At 39.9% G+C, this 11,599-nt stretch overlaps 1 long non-coding RNA gene across 2 annotated transcripts; it reads left to right on the top strand.

Moving 5' to 3' along the window:
* Positions 1 to 5,043: 5,043 nt before the first annotated feature.
* LOC113331907 lies at positions 5,044 to 7,379 on the top strand. Of its 2 annotated transcripts, XR_003351233.1 has the most exons (5): positions 5,044 to 5,399; positions 5,626 to 5,697; positions 5,871 to 5,915; positions 6,832 to 6,958; positions 6,997 to 7,379. It is a non-coding gene; the product is annotated as an uncharacterized LOC113331907 (long non-coding RNA). The 2 variants fall into 2 exon arrangements; XR_003351232.1 differs by having other exon boundaries at positions 5,046 to 5,399; positions 6,832 to 7,379.
* The last annotated feature ends 4,220 nt before the right edge of the window (positions 7,380 to 11,599 follow it).

Here is an 11,599-nt window from a genome sequence, read left to right as displayed (position 1 = left end):
AGTCACCCAACATGGACAAGAATCACAAGATAAAGCTTCATCCACCAAGTGATTGATTAATTGATTGTTTGATTTCTGATTTCTATTTAAACCGAAATTATCTTAAAAGTTATTAGCTTATTTTTCTTTTACAAACACATGAATTTCCTTGCTTAATCATGTAATTTTGAAATGAAAAGGATGAGTAAAATTGAAGTTAATAGAAGGATTTTCATAGAGGGTTTTGTTGTTTTCTAAATTTTTGATATTTTTGGGTATCAGAAATTGAAATTGAAAAATTGTGATTATTGCTAATTTGGATGTACAAGTTTCATCTTAGTTCTCTTTCTATGCCGTGAATCTGGATTGTGTTCGTATGGGTACTTTTTAATTGAATTCAAACCCCAGAAAATGAAGATATCTTATTGAAAAATCAATTTCTACTTTCACAATAGAAAATGATTTTATATACCCAAAAGTGGATGAATCATAGAGATTGTCAAGAGTTATCAAGAATAAATAGCGGGTATACCCGCCACCCACCCTATCCAACCCGCCGTAATGTGGGTCGGGTGAAAACCGACCGATTGTGATGTTGGGTTGGTTGCGGGTTACAACTTGTGTTACCCACCATCAGTGGGTTGGGTGGTGGGTGAGGCCAAAACCGACCCAAACCGACCCATGTGCAGCCCTCACGCGCCTGCTCAGTCATATCCGTCTTTGACCTTGCATAACGATAAGCTGCTGGACAGGAACCTTGCTTCTTAGCCTTTGGCACCTCATGAGGGGTTAATGGATGCTGGCCTGTAGCTAACTCGAAAGGACTCAGCTCCGTAGATGAACTCTTGTGCAAATTGTAACAAAATTGGGTCGTATCCATCAACGCCACCCAATTTCCCTGGCTTGCAGTCACATAGTGACGTAAATACTCTTCTAGCAATGCATTTATCTGCTCCTTTTGACCATCGGTTTGGGGATGACTGCTAGTAGAAAACTTTAGTTCGGAACCAAGCATTCCAAACAAGGCGGTCCAAAACCTGCCTGTAAACCGTGAGTCTCTATTACTCACAATATCTTGAGGAATTCCCCAATACTTTACTACATTCTTGAAGAACAGCTCCGTTGCGACGTCTGCATTGCAAGAATGGGGGCAGGGAATGAATGTAGCATACTTTGAAAAGCGATCAACGACGACCATCATCGAGCTAAAGCCTTGCACCTTTGGCTGCCCGTTAATAAAGTCCATCGACAAGCACTGCCATGGCTTGTCTGGAATTGGAAAAGGTTGTAGCAATCCTGATGCGCTTCTCCTTTCCGTTTTGTCTAGTTGACACACTAAGCATGTCTTCACATACAATTCAACATTTTCTTCCATCTTAGACCAGTAATAGGAACGAAATATCAAAGTATGCGTTCGTTCCATGTCTGGATGACCAGCCCAAATGGAATCATGCGGCTCTCGCAAGAGTTCCCTTCTCAATCCACCTGAATTAGGTACATAAATTCTTCCTCCTTTGGCGTAAATGACTCCATCATCTAGCCAATATCGACGAACGATCCCATCACATATCTGCTTAGTTAGGCGCACACATGCCTGATCATTATTGATCTCTTCTTTGATTCGAGGCTACAACTCTGCCTCAATCGTGGTCAGTGCTGCTACATATTCTGCTACCATCTTTCGGCTTAACGCATCTGGCACAGAATTAAGCCTTCCTGGCTTATGCTCGAACTTGTATTCGAACTCGCTCAAAAAGTCAAGCCACCTTGCTTGTTTTGGCGAAAGTTTCTTCTGGCTGTTAAAGAACGTAATGGCCACATTATCCGTCCTTATGATGAAATAAGTTCCCAACAAATAATGGCGTCATGTTCTTAGGCAATGTATCACTGCCAACATCTCTTTCTCATGCACAATGTATATCCCTTCAGCATCATTAAGATTACGACTCTCGTAAGCCACTGGATGGCCTTCTTGCACCAAGACTCCCCCTAGAGCCATGTCTGAAGCATCAGTGTGCACTTCAAATGGTACATCGAAGCTAGGCAAGCGAAGAACTGGTTATGTCGAGACCGCTTCCTTCAATGCATCGAATGACCACTGACACTCGTCAGTCCACGCCCAAAATTTGTCCTTCCTCAACAAATCTGTCAAAGGGGCCACTTTCTTTGAATAACCAACTATGAATCGCCGGTAATAGTTAGCTAAACCCAAGAAAGAACGAAGCTCTCCAAGCTTCTTAGGTTCTGGCCAATCCAAAATGGCCTTCACCTTTTTCTGGTCCATATGCACGCACCCTTGCGATATCACATGTCCAAGGAAAGTAATTGTGGTCTGGGCAAACTCACACTTTTCCTTCTTCACATATAAACTTACTTCTCTAAGCTTTGCAAACACTTTGCGAAGATGCATCGCATGCTCTTCCAAAGTCTCACTGTATATGACTATGTCATCCAAGTATACTGCCACAAAACGATCAGTGTACTCGGCAAACACATCATTCATCAGGTTGCAAAATGTTGCTAGAGCATTCGTCAAGCCGAATGGCATAACACGGTATTCAAATGAGCCATACCTTGTTACCGTTGCAGTCTTTGGTTCATCACCTTCTGCTATGCGCACTTGGTAATAACCTGAGCGCAAATCCAATTTGGTGAAGGATTTAGCTTTGGCCAACTGATCAAACAAGTCTTCCACTAGCGGAATTGGGTACTTGTTCTTCACAGTTAACTTGTTCAAAGCCCTATAATCAACACACATACGAAGCGAGCCATCTTGCTTCTTTTGGAACAGAACCGGAGCACCAAATGGAGCTTTAGACGGTTGTATGTAGCCTGCCTCCAATAGTTCAGAAATTTGCTTGCGCATCTCCTCAAGTTCTATCTGTGACATACGATACGGTGCTTGTGCTGGCGGCCTTGCTCCTGGCACCAACTCTATCATATTATCGATCCTACGCCGTGGTGGTAGCGTCTTAGGCAGTTCTACAGGCATCGTGTCTGCAAACTCTTCTAAAACTTCAGCTATTCCATCCTCTACTTCCACTACCTTTCCTGGTTTGATCTCAACAAACACGCATAGGAAAGTAGCCAAGCATTGGCGCATACCATCGTTCACCTGAACCGCAGACAAACATGGCTTAAGTGTCTTGTCTGGTTCATTTTGCCTCACCATAGGGACAAAACATGGGTATTGAGGGTGCTGTATCAATATCCATTCCTACGAGGTAATGGCGACGTCTTCGCCGCGCAAAAGAAATCCATGCCCAAAATCAGGTCAAAATCATCCATGACTATCACTAGAAAATCTAGCTTTCCTTTCCATTCTCCAACTTGCACATATGCATTGCGAACTTTCCCTCGACTGACTTGTGGTTCTGAGTTAACAGTTTTGATGGTGCTAGCCGCGCTAGTAAATGTTAAGTTCAATGCCATGGCAACGTTTGGATGAATGAAAGACTTCGTTGCACTAGTATCAGCCGTTGCTAATACCCATTCTCCATTGATCTTCACATCAATGTACATCAGTCCAGAAGACATTTTCTTCTTTGTGTGTGCTTTGCTCCCTAGAAAACGACTGATGTTGCGATGTTGGCCCCTGCCAACATCATGCTGAGCCTTCCCAACATCGTGTTGTTTCTCATCAGCACTTACAGCGTCTCCGGTACCCTTAGTGCAGTTCTGATATGTAGAACAACTTGTTTCACCCTCATCAAGTTGTTCTGAGGACATCCTTCGTGCATGATTATCACTTTTAGATTCTTGAATTAACGATTCACATACCCTTAATGCAACTCTTTGGTCTGATCTTCGTCCCATCCTTTGCATGCCTTGTACTTTCTGTGTGGATCCTTCACTTCAAATACAATTCACAGCCAAACATAGAACAACAACCAACTTCAATCAGCCTTTTATAATCCAACGTGAACAGAGAGACCCTTAACCAGGGCTCTGATACCCGAATTCTCACAGGTTCGCACTTCTCAAATGCTAAACCAACCAGACAATGGCAACTATGCTCCACAACACAATTTCAGCCAACTCGCACTTAGCCAATACTTCAACTTCTTGACTAAAACTCTATTTATCCCATACTAAACAGAGATTCTGTTCACTAATCTTCCAAGCCTTCAATCAAATGCACACACTCCGCTTGATGCATAAACAATTAAGCCAAACCAAAGGAAAATATGCAACAACAAGACTTTTCTTTTAAATCAGGCCTTAGCCCTTTTATTTATTGCACACTTAGGGTTACACACTCTTCTTGTTCCGGATTACCCAATCCCTTCACAAGATCAGGCTTATATAGCTTTACAAAAATCTATGTACAACTAACTGCAAGCAGTTACAGATTTACTTTATAACTTGGTAGTTAGCTAACTGTGCCAAACTTGCCAAACCGCTTGCCAAGCCAAACAGGACCTTCCTAACAGTTAAGAAAGCATAAAGCAAACCCACTTCTCGTGTAACCAACTCTAACTGTCGAGGTCATGTGCCCTGCACATGTCATCTTGCCTCGTTGCATGATAACGCATCTGCCAGCCAAATATTGCGCCATCACGGTTGTACATCATTCCGCCAATAATGCAAGTGTGCTAATGCAAGTCTTGCTTGCATGCCTGCACGCCTCATGCATACAGGTTACATGCCAAACTCATTTGGCATCTCGTGATGCTAATCTCGCATCCTTGGCCATGTCCAAACCCTGTTTGGTACATGCCATCCTCTAGCTGCAGCTCAGACATGCACTCAAAATACCGCTATTATGGTTTGCGTTGCACTATTATAACTTCACATTGCACCATTAAGGCGGAGTACTGACATCTCTGACTTTGGCCAAGCCGCTGGTGATGCATCATCACTTGGCTACTTGACAGCACCGTTACGCCGTGCGTTTATGGGTAGTTTTGATTTGTGGGAATGTTATAAACACCCCTACTATCCATGGGTCCGTCACAAATACCTTTTTCCATTCTATAAATACCCTCGGAAGATAATTTTTACTTTTAATACCATCGCTACCCTTTTAATCTGATAACGTTTCCATGGAAATCATCGTTTTATAATTTTAGATCCACAAAATCGTCTTCCTTTCCTCCTCTTTCAGCCACCATCACCATCACGACCTCTCTCCCACCACCATCACCTCCGCCATCACCACCACCTCCTCCACGGTATCAACAAATTGACATTAACAAAACCATTTCATACTTATTTTTGGTTCATTTGAGTGAGAGAGATTTTCAGAGATGATTTAAAACTTCGAGAGATATCTTCTTCTGAGATCAATCAAATCTTCGAAATCGAACTGGATAGTCACCATCAACAGTTGATCTTCTTCTAATTTCAAGTTTATTTCGGTGTCAATTGAAGATCCATAAGATCGATACACAGATTTAGGTTTTCGATTTTGTTTTCTGGTAAGTATTGATTTGTTTTATGTTTGTTTTGCTTGAAGCTTAACAACTAATGTTAATAATTGTAAACGATTTGATGGTAGACAATTTAGATTTTTTCAATATCAAATCTAAATTTAGAGATTTTTTCAATATCAAATTTAGAGAGGTCTAGATTCGATTTTTGGGTTTTGTTTAAGTAATTTGTGAGATTGAGATTCATTAGGTTTTGGTTTCGTTGTAATTTCAGGAGCAATCATCATCATGTAAAAGATAAGGAGAAATTGGAGATTTTTATCGTTGATGTTGTTGGTGGATGCCGGTAAGTGGGTGGTGGTGCACAGTAATATGGGATGTTTGGATTTGGATGAGCTTACAAATTTGCCGTTATTCAGCTTGGTCTTTTTTGTCAATTGAATGAAAAAAGTTATTTGATTGTTTAGGAAGTGTATATGCTTTGCAGAAAATATTGATACAGGTGTTCCATAAATGCAGGGGAGTATATTTTGTGCTTGGATGACAGCTTGTGGGACGAACAGGGTATGTACCCATCTTTCTAGCTTTTCATTTCATTTTCTGCCTCTCGAATGTCACTTAATTTGCGCAAATGAAGCATTAACTTGCTGATGTGTTGTTAATACAAGGTGTGAGCTAGAAAAATGTCTAAAAATATTACTTGAACACCGAATTTTATATATGTGACAGATATTTATAGTTACTGAACTTTTTGCTTTTGTGGTGGAGATCAATGATTTTGAAGTTTAATTTAGTTATGGAATTGTTGTTTCAAATAATGAACAAGAAATAATAAAATCGCAGTGGCTACAGGCGGCATTAGTTCCACCCAAATGATGCATGAGCATTACGCCTTTGCTAAGAATAAATTAATTATGAAAAAGTTGTAATTGAAATTGTTTATTGATCATGTCCGGATTAATTAGTCATTGATTGACTACTGCAAATTCATTTTGTTCGAGTGCTAGAAGAATTAGTTATGGTGCTTGTGCAAACTATAGGCCCGTTTCTTGCAGTGAATACAGACTAACATAGACCATTTCTTGCGGTGAATACATGAATTACACGGGTGTTCTATGGATCCTTTTGTTTCTTTTTTCTTTTTTTGGTTCACAAACAATTTTCATGGTGTTCTGTGTATATAAAGTCCACTAAGGTGGGAACACGATATTAATTGCTACATAATATGCTTTTGATGGTATTTAGATGTTGGTTTGAATGGAGTGCATGTTTTGATAGTTCTACAGTAGTGTTTTATTCGGTTTGCCCGACCTAATGGTATTTGAAAATTACACTTTATGTCAGACGTTACACTGTTGGTAGTTTGGCAGTAAGAATTGATACGGAACTTTTTGTCAAACATTAAACTTGTTACATTTTCCTACTGTTCTTGTTTGCTAATGTTAATCATTATCTTTTTGTGCGGGTGAATGGCTTGAAGCTCTTTAGCATTTTGAGAATAAAGTTGTATGGACAACCACATAGTAGAAGAAGACAGACGCATGCATATCAATTTTTTGAATCACTATGAGACGTTTTGTGGAGTTGTGAGAGAAGAGTCTGGCTGGGTTCATTTTGTGGAGTTATGAGAGAAGAGTCTGGCTAGGACTATTTCGGAAGGCATGACCAGGATTGATGATGTTCATTTTGTAGAGTTGTGAGAGAAGAGTCTGGCTGCAGTTGCTATGAAGATATAGATACTGGAGTTGTGGCCGCAGTTGGTTTTCCGCGGGTTCAAATGGCCAGGTGATGGAGCTATGCAGGGAGTCTCAGTGGCGGTCATGTTTTTCTTCAACAACAGTGGATATTATTCAGTGTCGAAGCTAGGTTCCACTGGTGGAGCTAACTGGTGCCTGCATTTAAGGTATACCTTTAGTGGGAAATTATCTTTATGTATACATCTTTGAGTAATCACGACGAATCTGTGGTGCAATGGTAGCACAACTGACTATATGTCAGAAGATGTGTGTTCGACTCACACTAGGTTCATTTTTTTGAGTACAATTTTTATTTTTTGGAGACAACTTGTGATAGTTGCCTCCATATATGAAGACAACTTGCGCTAGTTGCTTTCACTTTTGAAGACAACTTTGTGCTAGTTGCCTTCACTTTTGAAGACAACTTGAGCTAGTTGCCTCAGATTCGGAGACAACTTGAGTTAGTTGGCTCCATTTTGTTTTGCAGCTTGTTCTTGTACATTATTTATTGGAAACAACTTGAGCTAGTTGTCTCCAGTGTTGTAGATAACTTAAGCTAGTTGCCTCCGGTATGGACACTATTTATTGGAGACAACTTGAACTAGTTGCCTCCGATATGGACACAACTTCTGCTAGTTGACTCCACATGGTAGTGGTGGTCGTCGTCGGCGGTGGTGGTTAGCGGTGGTGGTTATTTACGGCGGCGGTTTGATTGGTGGCGGTGGTGGTGGACATTGGTGGTGTCTGTTAGCGGCGGCGGTGGTTGGCGGTGGTTGGCGGTGGTGGACAATTGTGGTGGTTGGCAGCGGTGGTGGTTGGTGGTTAGTGGTGGTGGACAGTGGTGGTTGGTGGTGGTGGTGGTGGTTGGTGGTCGCCGGTGGTGGTTGGCGGCGGTGGACAGTGGTGGTGGTGATTGGCGGTGGACAGTGGTGGCGGGTAGTAGAGGTAGTTCTTTTTCTTTTTTGAATAATGATTAGCGTTTTTTGTATATAATTATACACTATATAAAAGAGAGTATTTTAGTAATGTATTAAGCTTAGGGGTATCTGTAAAGTTCAAAAGGATATATTTGCAAGGGGCCTCATAGTAGGGGTATATAGATAATGTTCCCATCTGATTTTTGTTTTATCTAGACTCGGGTAAGGGTCAACGGTGCTGTTCTTTCGGACAAAGAACAATGAACTGCAACACCAACTGATTTATCTCTTATAACCGGCCCCACAAGTGCTCGTGCTCATTAACACGTGACTGGAGATTTGGGGAACTTACTTTCCTCGGAACTACGAGATCTGTTGCGGTTTGTACCGTCCGACAGAGAAGTCGGAAGACGGAGTGAAAGCATGTACATGTTCTGTTCAGAAGAGAAGAGAAGAGGAAAGGGAGATCTAACTAGCGTGAGAAACCAAAGGTAATTCCAGTTAGAAAAAGTTTCTTCTTTAGGATTCAGAATCTATTTTGAAATCACAATTCCTTGATTCAGATTTCGCAATTAGAAATTCAACACCAGCTAGGGCTCTAGTCCTTAATGCTTATAGTTTCGGTTTGATTAAAAGTTTTGTTCGAGTAGGTTTCCATTTATGTTTACAGTTTTATAGCTGGATTCTATTTCATTTCTTATAAATACACAGTTTCATGTCTTATTCAAATTCAATCAAAACCGCTTTGTGGGTGACCTCTAACTGATCAAATCTTTGTATTAGGATCTTATACATCTCACCAGAAAAGGTCTTGGATTAAGTGTTTGAGTTTATTTATTTTTTGATTTGTTCTCGTGGGGTATTGGGATGGAAAATCTTCCGGAAGATATCACATTGAACATATTGTCTAGATTACCTGCTGAGTTTGTGTTAGAATGCAAATTAGTGAGCCCAAACTGGTTGAGAATCCTACACCGCAATGCTACTTATTTCGCTGTTAAGCACCTACATCACCAATTACGGCAACTTGCTGATTATAAGGTTAAACATGGTGGTGCTGATAAGTTGGACTCAGGGTGTGGTATCCTTTATGCGATGTGGTATGATAGAAGATTGTTGAAAGCTAAACTTTGCTTCGGAAATTATGGTCAGAGGATGAATCACATTCACACTGCGCGGATACGTACTCTCCACTCTTTCAATTTGGCGTTTCAAAACTTAAGACGATCAACCACGATCCTTTTCGCACATGGGAGAATCAACTCATAGTTGGTTCTTGCAACGGTTTGGTGTGCATTAATTTGATGTCTCGCCATGGGTTTGAGGATCCTATCTATATATGCAATCCCCTCACCAGAGAATATATTTATCTGGATAAATTTAACCAGGACTGTACGTTTCAGGATTCGATGTTTGTCGGATTTGGTTACCTTTCTCAAACTGGTGAGTATAAGGTTGTTAGAATATTTAAAGGTCAGGACTTAACGGCACAAGTCCAGGTCTACACTCTAGGTGATGGCATTGGGTGGAGAGACAAAGGAGAGCTCGACATGTTACTTCAAAGTGAGCCAGGTATCTTTGTAAATGGATCTCTTTATTGGTTTGAATGCCTTGAACAGAAAATTGTAGCCTCCGATTTGGCGTCTGAGGTCTTTCAAGTGATCCAATCACCAACCTGTCTCGACTCTACGTCGAATTCTTACACTTGCCTTTGCTTGTTGGGAGGTTGCCTTTGCCTTGCTTATCAAGATCCTTATGGACCTCTCGAATTATGGTTATATAGGGAGGAGAAAGATAGCGGTTGTGGCACGAATGACAAAAAGCACTACTTCTGGAGTAAGGAATATATGATCGCGTCGGAGACCAAGGGGCTTTATACACCCATTGCCCTTACAGAGCGCGGTGAAATTCTATTGTGGACAGGTAAGATGCTCAGTTGTTATGACCCTAAAACGGCATGTCTTGTGGAACTTGTGAGTTGTTCTGATATGAGTAAGAGTTTTGGACAAGGTCAAACAGTTCTTCACATGAATTCTTTTGTTTCACTAAAAGCATTGGGAGAAAAGTTTGCAAAAATAAGTAGAAGACAATGTGATCAGCTGTTGGAATCATCAACCAGCAGGTGATGGAGGATAATGCAACCAACCATACCACTGATATTAAGTTGGTTGCATTATCCTCCATCACTTTTTCTGAATTTCAGAAAGTTTTCAGCATTCATTTACTTAAGTACTATGTAAGCTTAATATATGCGCAGTAGGGTGCTGTTTTATTCGTGCCTGAACTTAAAGTTCTCTGTTTCGCAATGACGGTGCTCTATAGCTGTTACTTTTCTGTTTATCTTTTGTCATCATTGTTCTTACCAATCTTATTTGTATTTGATATAGATCTTATATTTAGTGGTGTTGCATAACCCAGTATATTATGCTTTTATTACTCAACTTGCTCTGCAAAATAGTGTTTCGAATTTATAAGAAGCAAATTCCATTCGGAGGTGAACCATGTGTATAACTTCTGGCAGGGGAACGAAAATGATGAACTGGTTGTATTTTCCTATTGGTTAGTTTCCAAAAGGAATCAGAAAGATTTGCGTGAAATAATAGGACTCTGCCTAAACCAAGGTGCAGGCCTTTAATGACTAATACTGGAATTTTGCTTCAAAATATTCTCTATATAAAAATAGAGTTTTTTCGAGTTATGTGGTTAATCGGAGTTTCTGGTTGATTCTAGCTCCACCAATTATTATTATTTCGGCTAATAAAAATTGAGGAGAATTTTGTAGGTCCGCAATACATATTCCAGCCAATCACATTCTAGAATATATTACCTAAAATATATAATTTTGGAAACATTCAAAAATAAATATAGACAACTTTAACATTACCAAAAAAAAAAAAAATATATAGGAAGATTCATGATTTCATAATAAAATTACATACGCAATATTCATCATGTTTCCATCGTAAAAATTAAATCCATCATAAGAATTAAAATATTCATCACGATTTCATCAAAAAAAATAAATCCATCCATCATACCAATTAAAAAAGAAAAAAATCCAACGTCCATTGTTCATTTACACTTTTATAACACCTAATTACTATCGGATATTTTCAATATCTTAGAAAATAATTAATTTTTTTTGGTTTTCCGCTATGACGGGGAAGTGTTCTGTGTTGAATAAACACAATGGATGTTAGTTGGAGATTAAGAGACACCTTTAATAGGTGTGATGGTTCATAAAAGACAACCATTCCCAATAGACACCTTATGTGTCTTTTGGAAGTTGAGAGGCATCTCCAATAGGCATGCATATCCCTATGAGTAGTGAAGGTATTCTCCCATTCTGTAACAATCAATTCAACTTGTTTTCTCTCTTTCTAAAGCATCATCAGAAATTTCTCTCGTGTGTTCTTGATTGGGTCAAGGGGTGCAAACCTTGAATCCAGTTTCTCTGTTGTAGGGCTTCCATTGTATCCTGAAGGCATTATTTCGCATACCTGTTGCAATCGCCAATTGCTATTGGGAGGGTAGAAATAATCGTCTAAAAGAAATCTATTCGAGCCTTGAAAGTCACGAGTACAATAATTTTTTT

This window comes from Papaver somniferum, chromosome 1 (genome assembly GCF_003573695.1).
Source record: "Papaver somniferum cultivar HN1 chromosome 1, ASM357369v1, whole genome shotgun sequence".
In the NCBI taxonomy this organism is placed as follows: Eukaryota; Viridiplantae; Streptophyta; class Magnoliopsida; order Ranunculales; family Papaveraceae; genus Papaver; species Papaver somniferum.
The sequence above is the reverse complement of the archived record's forward strand: the minus strand, read 5'-3'. Positions and strand labels throughout refer to the sequence as shown.